Raw genomic sequence first — 18,584 nt, forward strand, 5'->3', positions numbered from 1 at the left:
AATCACTATAAGTTTTCTTCTTGCTCGGTACTTCGAAAAGGCTCCCGCAACGTTGCTACTCTCCACCAACAACCGGCGACCAAGACTTTTCCATTTTATTGTTGTTGTTGGTAACTTTTATTTCTAGTTCTTGTACTTAACTCCTATAATCTTTTCTAAACTGTTAGTAGATTATCCAACGAAAGCACTTGACTAGTGTGGACCTTAGAGTAGGAGTCATCGAAGGTTCCAAACTAAGCAAAACTCGATTTGTTAGCATTAGTTCATTTTTTTCTGTTGCGTACTTCGATTAATTCACTATCGATTTTCGTGATCGTTATTCACCCCCCTAGCGTTCTTTCTGATCCTACAAGTCATATCAGAGCAGGTACCGCTCTGAATTGGTGCAACCACCAATTAAGTAAAAGGGGTGATATTTTTTCCTTCTTTTTTCTTTCTATTTTTTTGAGTTTTTTCGATATAGTCCAAATTAGTACAAACTTATCAAACTTCACAAGGGAACCAAGGATGTAAAGGTAACAAAAAGGGATCTTTATTTAATATAAAAATGTAGGAAGGAGAATCTGCAAGTCAACTACATAGGATAAAGGACATCCTCAACGAGTTTCATACAATTGGTCATCAAACGGAAAACCGAGACTTGATAAGGTATGCTCTAAACGCGTTTCCTCGAAATGCACTGTGGGCATCTATCGTGGATGCTTATAAAATTTCAAGGAACTTATCTAAATTTAAACTCGATGAATTGGTTTGTGAACTTGAACTCCATGAATAGACTAACTCAAAACAGGTCGAGAAAGGTATTGCTCTTTTTGCAGGTCCCTCAAAAGAAGCTAAACAGAAGAACAAACCAGATTCAAAATCTGAATCTGATTCAGAAGACGAAGAAGAACAACTTGTGAATATGGTCAGAAAAAATGTTCACAAGAAGAAAGAACAACTTCTCGAAGAAGGACCTACAAAAGGTAATCAAGTCAAATGACATGAAGGTGAAGATCACATGCTACAGGTGTAACAAGAAAGGACATTACAAGCACGACTACCCAAAGGTGAAAGACGACAAATCCAAAGCAACTAGAAAGAAAAAGGCACTCAAGGTGACGTAGGACGAATCATCTTCAGAAGAATCGGATGTCGAAGATTAGAAGCACCACAACTACCTCGTACTGATCGCAACAGGACCGGAATCAAAAAGCGAGTCGAAAAAAGATGACGAATCCGAAGATGGATCAAGCCACGAGTTCGCATTCGTTTTCGAAGGTTAGAACAAGGTATCTTCTATCCTAACCTCAAAGTTCTTTTGAATTATCGCATGTTTAAATACAAAATTAATTAAACATTAAAAATAATCCAAATCAATTCTTGAGGGAAATCAACGCCTCAAGGAACAAGTTGAAAAAAGGAATCCAAATCAAGATATAAAACTTGAGGAGGAAAATAAAAATTTTTAAAATGAAATTAATAATCTTAAAGGATTATTAGAATCCTTTATAACTAGATAAAAAAATTTAGACTTAATTTTTAAAATCCAAAATGGTGTATACAATAAATCCGGGCTTGAATACAAGTCCTGCTCAACAAACAAAACTTTTATATCACTGATAAGTTAAAACAAAAATCTGACCAAAGCTTGGGTTCCAAAACCGTGTCTTACCACGCAAGTAGGACTCAATAAATTCTATGTACCCAAAATTAAAATTCATTATCTAAAACCAAATCCAACTAAACTCATTAACTCAAAACTAAATAATCAAATCAAATCAAATAATAAAATAAACTCAAACAAGTCAAACTCAAATAAATCAAATAATTACCATCAAGTTTATTATAACTATAAAAATAAATGACATAAACCTAAAACATAAAAACTCAATAATTCAGGAGGAGGCTCCAAATTAGTTGGCACCTCTAAAATATTAGTTTACCCGGCTAGATAAGTAAAATTAGATCAAATAGGGACAAAATTTTAACTTGAAAATTAGCACGGGAGAAGTTTTGGATGATAGTAAGTTAAGGAAGCTCTGTCTATGCATGTCTATGAAGATATGACTTCGTCCTGGTGCATTTGGCTTAGTGAAACTAACTGAAACTACCCTCTACCAATCCTAGTTAGTTAGACCAAAGTTTTGTTATTAAGTTCAGTGGATAGGACTATTTGGAAAACCTTGAAAGTATGGTTACTCTAATGATGTCCAAGTTACTCACCATAGGCTAGAAGTTTATCCGAAGAATGCTCATTTGTAGAACCCAAAGCTAAATTTAAATTTAACATAAAGTTAAACCAAACCCTGAAATTCAATTTAACTCATCTCACAAAACCATAGTGATCCTGTCCGAAAGCGTGAAGTTGGAAAGTCGGGGATGTGGCGGTTCTGCTGACTAGATGAAGACCTTGCTCCTCTGTAAAACAAACTAAGCAAGGGAAGGTGTCCCTGACATTGGCCCTCTGACGCTCAAGTTAGAAATAATAAGGAAGAGAAATCGAGAATAATAGATGCAAAGATCAATCTTACTTTCTTCATACTTGGCATATTCTTTTATACCTTTCTTAGACCCTCCATCTTCCCCTGTTTAATGATATTAATTACCGACAGAAGACATCTTTGTCTTGGCTTCTCACATTTATGGAACTAGTATCAATCATCGGCAGAAGAAATTTATCTTGGCTTCTTTGCATTCAATAATAGATGGAATGTTCTCTTTTATTTTCTCTTCTCCTTATTAAGTATCTCAATCTTTTTCTCTTTTATTATTTTATCGGTTTGCTATTAATACGTGCAATGTCATACCCCGAGTCGGACAGGTGGCCCGCTCGGCCCGTTCTCCTACCAACCAAGCTAACCAGACACTGGTTCATCTGGTCGGTCGATCGGACAGTGGTTCATCCAATCAACCGATGTAGCCACCTTCCGCCCGGGTTATACGGACAAGCCTTGCTTAAGCCCTGGCATTGATCGCCCTGACTTTGATCTACACCGTGGCAATTGACTCGTACCAAGTGGACTCTTCCTTATCACCGTATCATAAGCCTTCCTATCAAGTCTAGTCGAAGGAGGCTACAAGTCCGACTGACTGGACAGGTTGTGTCTTCAGCAGATTCCACGCCCGATCAGACTGTGCGTGATCCCCAATCTCTGATCGGCCCATAAGACAACACCACTCGGCTTCATTTTTTTGTGTTGGGCCTGTAGCTCTCTCGGGTCATGGCTAGGACAGATGGTGCATAGGACATTCTGCCCTATGAACCATCCTTTGTGCCGATCGGGACGATGGGCAGCCCTGACCCATCCGCGATGCCAACCGGAACGATGGGCAACATCACTTGGCTAAAACTTCTCCTTTCCCTGCGCTTCCATGGGCGAGTGCGGGCTTGGCTGACATCATCTAAATTTTTCGAAGACCATGTAAATTCCTGATAATTAAGGCTAAGCATGCGACCTTTTAATTAAGTTCATTAAATATTGTCTGATGATCGAAGGACACGTGTCTCACACTGTCGTCGTACGCTTGATGTGACATGCGGATATTCGCCTGTGACGCGATGTGCACCTTTTCAAATTCAGCGGCTAGATCTGTCTCTAGATTTTCGCAACCCTAGATCGGACAACGCAAGTCGACCGCGAGGTTTATAAACTACGCGTCCGTCGCCTTCCTCCATGCACCTTCGTCTTCGAGTTCTCCGATGACATTTCATTTTCTTCTATTTCTTCGGCGATCTTTCCAGTAAGCTTCCTCCTCCTTTCAATCGAATTTTACTTCGATCTCTTTGTTTTCGATGGCAAGCTCCTCCCATCCCCCTTCGCCATCCCTGGGCTCTAGTATACTTCCATCGAGTCCAGGTTCGACTATGGCGGCGCTCAGAGTTTGAGAGTCGTTTATGAAATTCCATCTGACTATCAAATCACTCTTCCTTTTGACTTTGACCATCCGAATGAACCACCGTCGGGTTTTGTCTGTTTCTTTAGGGACCAATTCACCATCGGTCCGCGGTTCCCGATTTACCCTTTTTTCTCAGCCGTTTGTAAATATTTTCGTATTTCTCTACATCAATTAGTGTCAAACTCCTTTCGGCTGCTGTGCGGGGGGTGTCGTCCTGTTCCGTCTGCATGACAGTCCTCTTACTCCTCGTTTCTTCCACTATTTCTATTATCCCAAGTTGTCTGAGCCGAGGACTTTTTTCTTCCAAGCCCGAGTGGGCCTAGTTTTCTTTGATAAGATGTCATCCTCCAATAAGCATTGGAAGGACTATTATTTTTTAGTTCACTTTCCCAAGCAGGCAGATTTCCCAACCGATTGGCAGTTGGAAGTTGCGAACCCATCGGAACTGAAGAAGTACAAGAGTTAGTCGGACTACCTTCATGTAGCCTCAAACTTGGCCGGTCAGAAGTACCATATCCATAAGTTACTGCATGAGGGCGGCCTCAACGTGTTCGGCTTGAGTCCGATCCACACGAAGCTCTTGACCAGTCTAAGTATGCTCTTTTTCCTCCCAACCTTTGGATCTAAGTAATTTATCTCTTTATTTTGTAGCTCAAATCATGTTGGGCGCGCGTCTAACTGGCAAATGCAAACTAGTGGACGCGGAGATCAATGATGCGGCTGTAGCCGAGCTTGAGGGTCGCGGCTTGTAGCTAGTTGTCTCCTATGAGGATCCGCTCGGAGAGAGCGTAGGAGCCCCAGCTCAAGGGAGCGAAGGAGTAGCCAGCCGGACGACTAGCGGTGAAGCGGTTGGCATAACGAATCCTCCATCAGAACGACTTCCAGTGATTCTGACCGACGGGCCTCAAAATCGACTTCTTCCGGGGAGCCATTGATAAGCCGAAAGAAGCGCCGCATGGAGGCTGCCTCCCGATCTATTTCTTCCTGGATGCGGTCCCCAACCAGAGCCAGCTCGCGCCTTCCATCCGAGTGGGGTGAAACCTTGACGCCTGCTGTCCAAGCGGCGACCACTCCTCATATATCCTTGTCGTCCGATCGGATGCCTTCGTTGTCCAGGTTGCCACAAGGAATCATCTGCGCTCCGCCGGTTGTCTTTATATTGCCTCCATCTCTGCTGAAGACTCATAAGTCTCACATCCGACTGGCCTCAGCGTCTCAGTCGGCTGACAGAGCAACTTCAGCCCCGTCCGCTCTGAGTGACCGACACCATATAACGACAGTCATCCATCTGCCTACTGACGAGTAGCACGACTCTGACATCACCGAATCCTGAGCCCCCAACCCCTCGAGCACCAAATAATTATCCAGGGGCCTCTTGCACAGATATGGGCTAACGCCCGGGCCCGCGCGACGGTCATGCCTCCAAGGGTGCTCGCCGACAGTCATACTCAAATGCCCACTGGGGTAAGTATTTTGCTTGTATGACCCTATTTATTTTCGCTCAGCCCTAATAATTTCCTAGTTCCGTGTAGTATTGGGTGGAGAGTCTGGCCATATGCTAAAGACTCGTATTTTTGGAACAAGAAGTTAAGAAGCTGCGCGCCCCGAGCGGTTTCGCGGGAGTGGATGAAGCAGATGGGCGCTGAGATGGCCCAATTGAAGGTCGATCTGAAAAAAATCTCCAAGCAACTGGAAATGGAGAAAGGCAAGCGCACCGAACAGGCGACGCAATTGGCTTGGTTTAATAAATAGGACAGTACCTTTAATTCTAAAATTCACTCGGCCAACACCAGGAAGCTCCGGGTGATCAAAGACTTGGAGACCAAAAATAAGGAGTTTCGGGTGTTGGCTCAAAAACTGAAGGATACGGAGGTGTCTCTTAACGTTGAGTGGGAGGGTCGATCGGCCGAGCGATCCACCACGAAGACCCAGCTTGACGCCAAAGGCGCAAAGATGGCTAAGTTGAAGGCAAAGCTTGAAACCTCCTGAACGGCCCTAGAGACTTATCAGGGAGCCAAATCTAGCAGGTTTGAACTACTGAGGAAGGTCTACCTTCGCTTAGACATTTTCAATGACAAGGTCACCGACCGGGCTCTCCGCCTGTTCAACCTCGTGATTGACGGGACGCTCGACCAACTTAGGCACGACGACTACATTCCGATTACTCTGACCAGCAAGGTCATCAACCGAGACAAGCTGACTGAGTCACTGCCCGATGATATTTTAGATTATATTGAGTGAGCTTGTTCGTGCGAGTTTTGCTTTATTTTGTACTGTCCTTCCTGAGCTTCATAATATTTTGAAATATTAATGAATGATCGTTTGTCTGGCGAACCTTTCTTGTTTATTCATCCTCTTCTTAATGTTCGGCCTTTTCTTTTCGGTTCGACTTGCATTTAGTTCACGCGTTGACGTGCAAGATTGAGCGAAACTGTGAGGGACTTACGCCAAGTGTGGCTTCGAGACCTTCCGACCGGCAACGGGCTATCCATTTTTATAGCCGATCGATAAATTCTGGGTTTAAGGTCGCCGCTCAACCATTGATGACGACGGGGGTTTAAGATGGTCGCTCAACCATTGATAGGCGTATACATAGGTTTAAGGTCGCCGCTCGACTGTTGAGGAAAACTTGAGTTTAAGGTCGTCACTCTATCGTTGATATGCATAGACATGGGTTTAAGGTCGTCGCTCGACCGTTGATGAAGACTTGGGTTTAACGTTGCCGTTCGACCATTGATAGGCGTAAACATGGGTTTAAGGTCACCCCTCGACTGTTGATAGGCGTATACATGGGTTTAAGGTCGTCGCTCGACCGTTGAAGAAGACTTGGCTTTAAGGTCACCGCTCGACCGTTGATAGGCATAGACATGGGTTTAAGGTCGTCGCTCGACCGTTGAGGAAGACTTGGGTTTAAGGTCGCCGCTCGACTGTTGATAGGAGTAGACATGGGTTTAAGGTTTCCGCTTGACCATTGAGGAAAACTTAGGTTTAAGGTCGTTGTTCGACCGTTGATAGGCGTAGACATGAGTTTAAGGTCTTCGCTCGACCGTTGAGGAAGACTTGAGTTTAATATCACCGCTCGACATTTAACTTGGTCGATCGGCTCAAGAGTCTGGAAAACTTTGGTTCTTATTCATGTTTGTCCTTCATCCAGAAGGCATATACACAAGTACATCTATATTTGATCACCCACCTCTCACCTGACTTTGTAGGGTTAGAGATGATTCACGCTCCATGGCCGCTCGAGCCATCTTCCGTCTTCGTCCTCCAAGTAGTAGGCCCCCGAACGAAGTTTCTCCATGATTTTATAAGGTCCTCCCCATGGTGCCTCGAGATTGGTGACGTCGCTGATTGACTTGATTTTCTTCCACACTATATCACCGACCCCTGGAAAGACCTTGGGATCACCCTTCAGTTGTAGTTCTGCCTCATCCACTATTGGTATGTCATTAGTCTAACGACAACTTTATCCCACATTTCATCTACCAAGTCGAGCTCCAATAATCTCTGCTCGGCGTTTCCCTCGTCGTAGAGTCGCATCCGGTCGAATTCTACTCCAACCTCCACGGGGACCACCGCTACTTTTCCATACACCAGATGGAATGGTGTTATGCCAGTCACCCCTTTTGGAGTCGTGCGAAGTGCCCACAAGACACTCGGGAGCTCGTCGACCCAACTGCTCCTGGCGTGGTCAAGCCGAGCTCGTAAGCCTCTAAGGATCTCCCGGGTTGTGACTTTCGCCCGACCGTTGCTTTGGGAGTAGGCCATTGAGGTGAAAGCCTGCTGGATGTCATAGCCTTCGCACCACTCCTTGAGCCTCCGACCCGTAAACTGACTCCCGTTATCCGAGACGAGCCGGTGGGGGATGCCGAACCAACACAAGATGTTCTGCCAAATGAATTTGATGACCATCTATTCACTTATCTTTGTCAGTGGCTCGGCCTCCACCCCACTTTGAGAAGTAATCCACTGCGATGAGCAGGAACCTCCGCTGACCAGTCGCCATGGGAAACAGTCCCACGATGTCCATGCCATATTGGTCGAATGGTCAAGACACCGTGGATGCCTTCATCTCCTCGGTTGGTCGATGTGGGATGTTGTGATACCTTTGGAAAGACAGGCATGTGGCTACTATCCGAGCGGCATCCTCTTGGAGAGTTGGCCAAAAAAATTGGCCAGGAGAATCTTTCAAGCCAGCGAACGGCCGCCTGGATGGCTTCCACAGGAGCCTTGGTGCACTTCCTGCAGAATGTATTATGCGTCCTCTGGTCCCACACACTTAAAAAGGGGTCTAGAAAAGGCTCTCTTATACAGTTGATCTCTTACCAAGGTGAACCGCTCGACCCTCCTTTTCAATAGGGGTGCTATTTCCAGATCAGAAGGTGTGGCGTCTTATCAGAGGAACTCTATCAGTTTCGTTCTCCAATCGCTCGGGAAAGTTATCCCTTCTATTCTGTCTATATATACCACCAATGAGATTTTCTCGATCAGTTACTCTATCACGATCAGTGTCAGGGAACTGGCTAACTTCGGCAACTCATCCGCAGCTTGATTTTTCAATAGGGGGATCTTCTGTACTATGACTTCTTGAAAATTTACCTTTAGCTTCTCAAAGGCTTCTACACATAGCTTGAGTCGGGAGCTATTTATCTCGAATGTCCTTGATAGCTGCTGAGCAGCCAACTGAGAATCCAAGTGAATAAGGACATTGGTGGCTCCGACATGTCATGCTGCTTGTAAGTCAGCTATTAATGCTTCATACTCAGCTTCGTTATTAGTGGATCGATAATCCAGCCGAATGGAGAGTTGCATCCGATCTTCTTGTGGAGAAATTAGGAGAATGTCGATCCCTCTACCTTGTCGGGTGGATGAACCGTCAACATATATTCTCCAAGTTACTTTTGGCTCGTCGTTCTAGACTTTTGTGACGAAATCAGCCAAGACCTGCGCTTTGATCGCTATTCAGGGTTGATATTGAATATCAAACTCACTTAGTTTGATTGTCCATTTGATCAACCATCCTAACACCTTTAGGTTGAGGAGGACTCTTTCCAAGACACTGTTGGTCATCATGATGATCGGGTGAGCCAGGAAGTACGGGCAAAGTCTTCGAGCTGCTAACACCAGTGCATAAGCCAACTTTTCAAGACAGGTATAGCAGGACTCTGCATCTTTCAATATATGGCTTAGAAAATACACGGGCTGCTGTTCAGGGCTGTTCTGCTTTACTGATGCTAAACCGATCGCATACTCGATGGTCGACAAATAGATTCAGAGTGGCTCTCCAGTGCTCAGCTTAGCTAATACAAGCAATGAGTTAAGGTACTTCTTGAGCTCTTCTAACGACCGTTCACACTCCGCCTCCCATTGAAACTTTGTAGCTCAGCGCAGAACCTTGAAGAATGGATGACTTTGGTCAGATGACTTAAAGATGAACCTGGACAGTGCGGTGATCTGTCTGGTCAGTCGTTGGGCCTCCTTCAAGTTGCGGGGCGGGGGCATGCCTTGTAGTGCCTTCACCTTGCTCGGATTCACCTCGATACCCTGTTCGGTGATGATATATTCGAGGAAGCGTCCACTCTTAGCAGCGAACAAACACTTGCTCGGGTTTAGCTTCATCCCGTATGTCCTCAAGGTTCAGCATGTTTCTTCGATATCTACACACAGATCAGTAGCTTAGACTGACTTTATTAATATGTCGTCGATGTATACCTCCAAGTTACGATCGATCTGCTTTCGAAACACCTTGTTCATGAGCCTCTGGTAGGTGGCGTCGGCGTTTTTTAGTCCAAACGGCATGACGTTGTAGCAGAACGTTTCATCGGTCATGATAAAGCTAACCTTTTCTTGATTTTCTTTGGCGAGTGACACTTGGTGGTAGCCTTAATATGCGTCGAGCATGCAGATCAACTCACAGCCTATCATAAAGTCCACCATCTAGTCTATCTAGGGTAGCAAATAGAAATCCTTCGGGCACACCTTATTCAAGTCATGGAAGTTGATGCACACCCGTCATTTGTTGCCCGGCTTAGAGACCAGAACGACATTAGCAAGCCAGCTTAGGAACTGGATTTCCCGGATGTGATCGACCTCTAGTAATTTCTCTATTTCTACCCGGATGATCAGGTTCTGCTCCGCACTGAAGTCCCTTTTCCGCTTCTTCACGGGTCGGACGTCTAGTCGGATATGCAGCTCGTGCTGGGCGACGCTCGGCGAGATTCTGGGGAGCTTATAGGTCGACTAGGTGAACATGTCAAGATTCCACCTAAGGCAGGCAGACAGCTCTACCTTTTTCTAGTTCTCTAGATCAACGGCAATGAATGTGGTCGCTTTCGACTGGCTCGGGTGGATTTGGACCTTCTCCTTTTCTTCATAAACTAGCGTAGGGGGATTCTCAATGATGGTGTTCACCTCCAGGTGCAGGTTTTTCCGAGCGGTCCTTGCTTCTGATCTGACCATCTCGACGTAGCATCGTCGAGTGGCCAATTGGCCACCTTTGACTTCTCCCACCTTGTTGTCCACCAGGAACTTAATCTTCTGGCAGTAGGTGGACACTACCGCTCGAAATTCGTTGAGGGTCGATCGACCTAAATAACATTGTAGGCTGATGGTGCATCTACCACAATGAAGTTTGTGGTCCTTGTCCTCTTCACGGGTTCCTCGTCGAGTGAGATGACCAGCTTGGTCTGACTGATCGGCAACACTTCGTTGGCCATAAAATCATAGAGCGGGGTTGTCATCGGTAGCAGTTCACTCCGGTCGATTTGCAACTGATCGAATGTCTTCTTGTATATGATGTTCACCGAGCTTCCTGTATCAATAAAAGTTCGATGGATTGTATAATTGGAAATTACCGCTCGGATGATCAGTGCATCATCGTGAGAAATTTCCACTCCCTCTAAATCTCTAGGGCTGAAACTGATCTCAGGTCCTTCAGCTCTCTCCTTGCTGCAGCCATCAGTGTGGATCTCAAGTCGCCAAGCATGCGACTTCCTTGCTTGGTTAGAATCTCCATCGGTCAGCCCGTCGGAGATCATTCTTATCTCTCCTCAAGCAACGTTACTCTAGTTCTCTTCCTCCCGTGTTGATGATCTGATCCGCTCGGCAGAGGCTCAGGCGGGACCTAGGTTATTCCCTGTAGATCGGCTTAGGTGTCACCGATCAAGAGGTGGTAATCGACGGTGGTATCCACACGGGGCTGGTCTACTAACTATCAGTGCCAAATCATAGCAATCACACATGTTGTGTGTTGCTAATTGGTGGAAGGAGCAGAAGAGTGGCGCCCATTCCTTACCTTGGCGGCCTTCGGGCAACCAGCCACCACATGCTGTACTATTGGTTGCTACTCGGAAAATCTAGAGGTTCTACTGTACAAAAATTTTGTACAAAGGTCTGAACCTTTTCCTAGCTACCATGTGTTCTTTTAAATTAAATTTTGGATCGCCTGCGGAATTTAACACGTTTGATCCAAAACTTAATCTATTTGTTCTTTTAGGTTTTGACTTGGATCTCCTGCGGAACTTAACACGTTCGACCCAAGTCACCTTAAGTTATTAATTCCATTAAATATTAATTTCCATAATTGGTTCTCAGTACTGATGTGGCGAGGCACATGGCCTTCTTGGATATGGGAGCAACCACCACCGACTAGACAAAATCTCTTATGGAAAGCTAATATTTAATTTCCTAAAATAACTTTAGGTTAACCGAAAAGAACAATCAAATCACATAAAAAAAAAACAAAAAAACAAAAAAACAAAAGAACACAACATCGAAAAACATATTCGAAATTCTAGAATCGTAAGCCTCTTGTATTTGGTATTATTTCCATAAATAACTAGTATGATGCGGAAAGAAAAATTACTAGTTATACCTTTTAGAAAGACCTCTTGATCTTCTACCGTATTCCTCTTCTAACCTCGGACGTTATGTGGGCAACGATCTTCCGAGATGAGAAATCACCAACCACCTTCTTCTCCTCCTAGCTAGGTTCGGCCAACAATAAGAAAGCTTCACCAAGGAAGAAGATCAAAACACCAACCAAGCTCCAAGAGATGCTAGCTTTCTCTTCTTCTTCTTCTTCTTCTCCAAGTAGTATCCGGCCACCACAAGAACTCCAAGAGGGATGAAGTATTCGGCCACCACAAGAGGAAGAGAGGGAGAGGATGATGGCCGGCCACAACACCAAGGAAAAGAGGGAGAGAAAATAATAGAGGTTGTGTCTTGTGAAGGCACCCTCACCCCTTCTTTTATATTCCTTGGCCTAGGCAAATTAGGAAATTTAATTACAATAAAATTTCCTTAATTCCCTTGACATGATTTAATTAAGAAAAATAAAATAATATTTCCCCAATTAATCTCTAATGGCCGGCCACCTCATGTAGAGCAAATAGGATAATTTTAATCAACAATTAAAACTTCCTTATTTGTCTTTGAAATTTTTTTTTTAAAAAATAAAATTTCCTTTTAAAATCTCTTCATGGTTGATAAAAAGAAATTTCCATAATTTTAATTTTATCAACATGTGAATAATTTTAAAGAGAAAATAAAACATCTCACTAATCTACAAATAAGGAAAGAGATCTAATATCTTTCTTTAATCTTTTATAGATCTTTTACAAGAGAGATATTTTAATTTAATTCTCTTTAATAAATTATTCCTTCCACATAATAAAAATTAAAATTAAAATTCTTTTTTAATTTAATTTGGCCGGCCCCCACTAGCTTGGGTTCAAGCTAGGGCCGGCCACCCAATTTTATACCCTAGCTTGGTTCCAAGCTAGCTTGGCCGGCCCCCTTTAGGTTGGTATAGAAGGTGGGTATAGGTGGGTATAGTACTCTATAAATAAGAGGCTACGATAGGGACCGAGAGGAGGAATTGGTTTTGGTCTCCCGATAAAATTAAGCATCCCGTGTTCGCCCCGAACACACAACTTAATTTTATCAATAATAATTCATTCCACTAGAGAACTATTATTGAACTACCGCACCAATCCCAAATTACATTTTTGGGCTCCTTCTTATTATGAGTGTGTTAGTCTCCCTGTGTTTAAGATATCGAATGTCCACTAATTAAGTGAGTTACTGACAACTCATTTAATTAATATCTTAGTCCAAGAGTAGTACCACTCAACCTTATCATCATGTCGGACTAAGTCCACCTGCAGGGTTTAACATGACAATCCTTATGAGCTCCTCTTGAGGACATTATCAACCTAGTATCTCTAGGACACAGTTTCCTTCTATAATCAACAACACGCACTATAAGTGATATCATTTCCCAACTTATCGGGTTTATTGATTCATCGAACTAAATCTCACCCATTGATAAATTAAAGAAATAAATATCAAATATATGTGCTTATTATTATATTAGGATTAAGAGCATACACTTCCATAATAACTGAGGTCTTTGTTCCTTTATAAAGTCAGTATAAAAGAAACGACCTCAAATGGTCCTACTCAATACACTCTGAGTGTACTAGTGTAATTATAAAGTCAAGATAAACTAATACCTAATTACACTACGACCTTCTAATGGTTTGTTCCTTTCCATTTTGGTCGTGAGCTACTGTTTATAATTTATAAGGTACTGATAACATTATCTTCTGCATGTGACACCACATACTATGTTATCTACAATATAAATTAATTGAACAACTACAACTAAATGTAGACAATTTGACCAAATGTGATTCTTTATTCATAATGAATGTTTACAAAGCTTAGGCTTTCAGTATACACTCCAACAATCTCCCACTTATATTAATGACTAAGCTGTCATATCTTCTACCATACATCTGATTCCCATTCCCTCCACATGCCGATCAAAAGCTTTCGCCGGAAGGGCCTTAGTGAAAGGATCTGCCAGATTATCCGCTGATGCAATCTTGGCGATGACAACTTCTCCTCGCTTCACGATATCTCGTATCAGGTGGTACTTGCGCTCTATATGTTTACTTGCCTTATGAGCTCGTGGTTCCTTCGAGTTTGCAATTGCACCGCTATTATCACAATAAATTGTGAAGATTTTGGGCAAACCAGGAATCACATCTAAGTCCATTAGAAAGTTTCTGAGCCATACTGCTTCTTTAGCTGCCTAAGAGGCTGCTACATACTCTGCTTCCATGGTTGAGTCCGAAACGTATTTCTGCTTAACACTCCTCCATGAAATGGCTCCACCTCCTAAAGTAAACACATAGCCTGATGTAGACTTACTGTTGTCCTTATCTGATTGGAAATCTGAATCCGTATAACCCACAGGGAGTAAATCGTCTGCTTGGTAAACTAGCATATAATCTCTAGTCCTTCTTAGGTACTTTAATATATGCTTTACCACAGTCCAATGTCCTTGTCCAGGGTTACTCTGATATCTGCTGACCATGCCCACGGAAAAACAAATATCAGGTCTCGTACATAGCATTGCATACATAAGGCTTCCTACAGCCGAGGCATAAGGAACTGCTTTCATGTCTTCTATCTCCTTTGAAGTCTTAGGAGACATCTCTTTAGATAGAGCTATTCCATGCCTGAAAGGTAAGAAACTATAATACCCACTAAACTTGTAAGATAAATATATGAATGTGGGATTTTTCCTTAGAAAAATAATAGGAAGTGAGTTGAAGCAAAAAGAAATAAAATGAAATAAAAAGAAGAGGAGGTCAAGGATTGAACCATAAACCTCTTATATTATATTTCATAGAATTAATTAGTAGAAACCAATTGGGATAGAGAGAAGATATTGATAGCAAAGGAGGAAAACTCATGATAAAGGTAAGAGTAAAAGCTAGCCAAAAGAAAATAAGAAAAGAGCAAGAGAAGGGCAACTTGCCTTCCTCCCTTTCTCTCCCTCTTCCTCTTTGATTTTTTGCCGAAAACTTAAAGAGGAATTAAGGGGATTCATTCCCCCTTATTTTATCATGAATGGTGAGAATAAATAGAAAATAAAATAAATGTAAGAAAAATAGAAAATGGGTTAAGGGAGAAGGAAAGCAAAAATCAATTTTGCTACCTCTTCCCCCTTAACATAAAAGAGAGCAAGAAAAGTTATTTTCTCTCATTTCTCTCATTCATCCTCTCCCTCACCGAGAACACCTCAGTCCCCTCTCCTCCACCTTCGGCCCCAAAGTCAAGGTTTTCTCCTAGGAAGCCTAAGATACAAGGAGGACTAAGCAAGGGAATCAAGGGAAAAGGAACTAGAAGAAGAGGCTATTTCTTCTCCACCATACCTTAGATCCACAAGCGAAAAGGATGTAACCTTCCCCTCACCTGTGGTACAAGGATTTTATGTGATTTTTGGATTCTATAAGGATTAGAAAACCTAGGAAAGAATTTAAGAAAATTCGGCTAAAGAAAGGGTTTTCAAATCTAGGATGATTTGAACAAGTCCTTATTTCATGATATTCTTTCTATGCTATGTAGGAAGGATTTTCTTCATGTTTTTATACTTAAATGATGCTTGATCAGAGGAGTACCTAACCCTAGAATTTCGGCCAAAAATATGTTAAGGAGGTTAGGGAAAAATATTGTTTAACTAAACTAGTACAAAATTTCTCCCATGAACTACTAAGGGTTTTTATTGGTTTTCTTGCTTGAAAGTTACTTGAAACCAAAGAAATCCATTTATATGTTTCGGCCAAGAAAAGGGCTTAGGGTTAGGAAGACCTTTAAATTTAAATAACCATGTTTGTATGATAGAATATAGAGTTCTCTTAAAGAATTGCATGTTGTACATTGCTAGAAATTCATGAACTCTTATTTTAGATTTTCAGCCATGATAAGATGGATAGTTTAGAAAAACTTAAACAAAATTCTAATATGCTCAAGAACTCTGTGATATTATGATATGAAAGTTGTTTAATGCTCTTATGTTTAAATTGAGTATAGAAAATTAGTTACATGATATATGACATGTAAGATCATAAGGGTCCTAGCTTGTTTATGAACCAACTTTGTATATGATGTTCTTAGTAATTTTTGCCATGAAACTTACTTAGGTTTTCCATGCTTTAGGCCACTTAAAACTTAGTTTAGAGATTGGTAGGTTTCGGCCATAAGGAGAAATAAAAGAAAAAAAGGAAAGAAACCTAGGAAGCCTAAAACACAATTCACATGTATGTTTATTATGCTTGTCCTTACACATGCTATGAAACTTGCATAATTTCTCATGCTTTTAGGCTATTTGAAGCAAGTTTATATTCTGTGAGTTTCGTCCAAGTAGGGTTTAAAAGACCTAGAGGCCTTAGAAATGAAACCAAATGTGTTAAAAGTGCTTCTTATGAAAATATGTTAAGGTGTTGATTGTGTCACATATTTGTATAATTTTTCCATGACCTAAATGGATCATTGTGTGTTTCGGCCATGAAGGAATAGATGCCCTAGAAACCCTAGAACAAGAATTAAATATGCTTATGTCACTCTACATGAAATATGATAAGTAGAAAACCAAAGTTCTCATACTATATGTTGTTTAGTGACCTAAATGAGGCTAGGGTAAGTTTCGGCCATACCTATTGTATGATATCTTGTTATGAATTTATACATGATGTTAGTTCAAGTTCACATGCTTGTATGTTTGTTTTTAGCCCTAATGAACACTTGTTAAAAGTTTGACCAAGATATACGTTAAGGGCTTGAAGGACTTAAGAACTAGCTCAATATGCTTACTATGCTATTTGAAAAAATGCTATAAATATGGTTTAAGGTTTCCATGCTTTCATGACATTTGGGACCTTGTTTATATACTGATAGGGTTCGGCCACATGAGTTTAAGGACTTGGAGAACTTAGAAACCAAGTTAATCATGCTTATAATGCTTCCTATGAAATTTATGTGATGATGATTTAGGTTTCACATGCTTGGAGGTTGTTTTTACCTAAATTGAGACCTAAGGGGGTTCGGCCATGATAGGAACCCAAGGGTTTAGGAAGCTTAGAACCCAAGTTAACTATGTTACCATGTTTCTTATGATAGTATAATCACATGATACACCCTTATGCTTAAACATGTATGCTTGTGATTTATACTTTCTATGATATGATATGTGTTTAGAATATGCATGTTTTATGATATGATATGTGGTTAGAATATGCATGTTTTTATGATATATGTGGTTAGAGATATGCATGCTTGATGATATGCTATATGCTTAGAATATGCATGCTTTTATGATATGCTATGTGGATAGAAGTGATGCATACTTTTTATGACATGATGTATGCCTAAGTGATGCATACTTTTTATGATATGATGTATGCCTAAGTGATGCATACTTTCTTAAGACATGATGTATGCCTAAGTGATGCATACTTTTTATGATATGATGTATGCCTAAGTGATGCATACTTTCTTAAGACATGATGTATGCCTAAGTGATGCATACTTTTTATGATATGATGTATGCCTAAGTGATGCATACTTTTATGACATAATGTATGCCTAAGTGATGCATACTTTTATGCTATGCTATGTGACTAAATGATGCATTTTTATACATGCTATTTTACTTTGTAAGGCTTGTACCAAGGGTGGACTCCTAATCAGTCTCTAAGCCTTGCTTTGTGATCTAGGCTAAGCCTTGTTTTGTGATCTAGGCTAATAAGGGATGGGCTCCTTAGTACACCCCTAGGCCTTGCTTTGTGATCTAGGCTAAGCCTTGCTTTGTGATCTAGGCTAATAAGGGATGGACTCTTCAAGTACGCCCCTAGGCCATGCTTTGTGATCTTGACCTAGTTCCTAGTATGATTCAAGACTTGCTACCTTGGGTATACTTAGGATGCGCACATCTATGTTATGTATGTATGGTACAAGCCGGGGCCCTAATTATGTTGATATTATGTTCAAGTATATATATGTAAGAAGAAAATGGTTTTAAAAGATCATGAGACATACACATGTTTTTTGGATACATGTTTTTAAAATCATGATGCATATGATCTATGATTATGTTGTGTTGAGGCTATGATTTAAGATATGCCATGATATGATTATGTTATGTTTCATGCTATGTTTTAAGAGATGATATGCCATGATATGATTATGTTATGCTTCATGCTATGTTTTAAGAGATGATATGCCATGATATAATTATGTTATGTTTCATGCTATGTTTTAAGAGATAATATGCCATGATATGATTATGTTATGTTTCATGCTATGCTTTAAGAGATGATATGCCATGACTAGTTACAATGTTAGTTATGTTGCATGATAAGCTTAAAGAGTATGATATGTTATGCCATGACTAGTTGAGATCATGTTAAGTTGAGACATTATTTGATTATGTGTTGATTGTTGGTTTTAGTGAGTAGGAAAGGAACTTACTGAGCCATGAGTGCTCATAGCTTACTTTCCTTGTGCCACAGATAAAGGAAAAGGTTGGATGAGTTAAAGGAGCAGCAGGAGGGGCAACGAAGATGTGTGTGGCGGTGGCTAGGCAACTAATTAAGAACCTGCTTTAAAACCTTTAAGAACTATGCTTTGGTTTTGTGAAATGTAATACAATATGGGTGACTTGATGTTGAGTTTTTATTTATTTTGTTATCATGTTATGAAACTATGTTAGTGTAGTTCGGTTCTAATTAAGTTAAGAAAAATAATTTTAAGTCTTCCGCTGTAATACGTACGTAGAGTATCGTAGCCCCGTCCCTTGTTGACAGCAGGGAGGGCGGGCGTTACAGAAACCTTTCTTGGAATCTTGCATGCTA

This window comes from Zingiber officinale, chromosome 6B (genome assembly GCF_018446385.1).
Source record: "Zingiber officinale cultivar Zhangliang chromosome 6B, Zo_v1.1, whole genome shotgun sequence".
Lineage (NCBI taxonomy): Eukaryota > Viridiplantae > Streptophyta > Magnoliopsida > Zingiberales > Zingiberaceae > Zingiber > Zingiber officinale.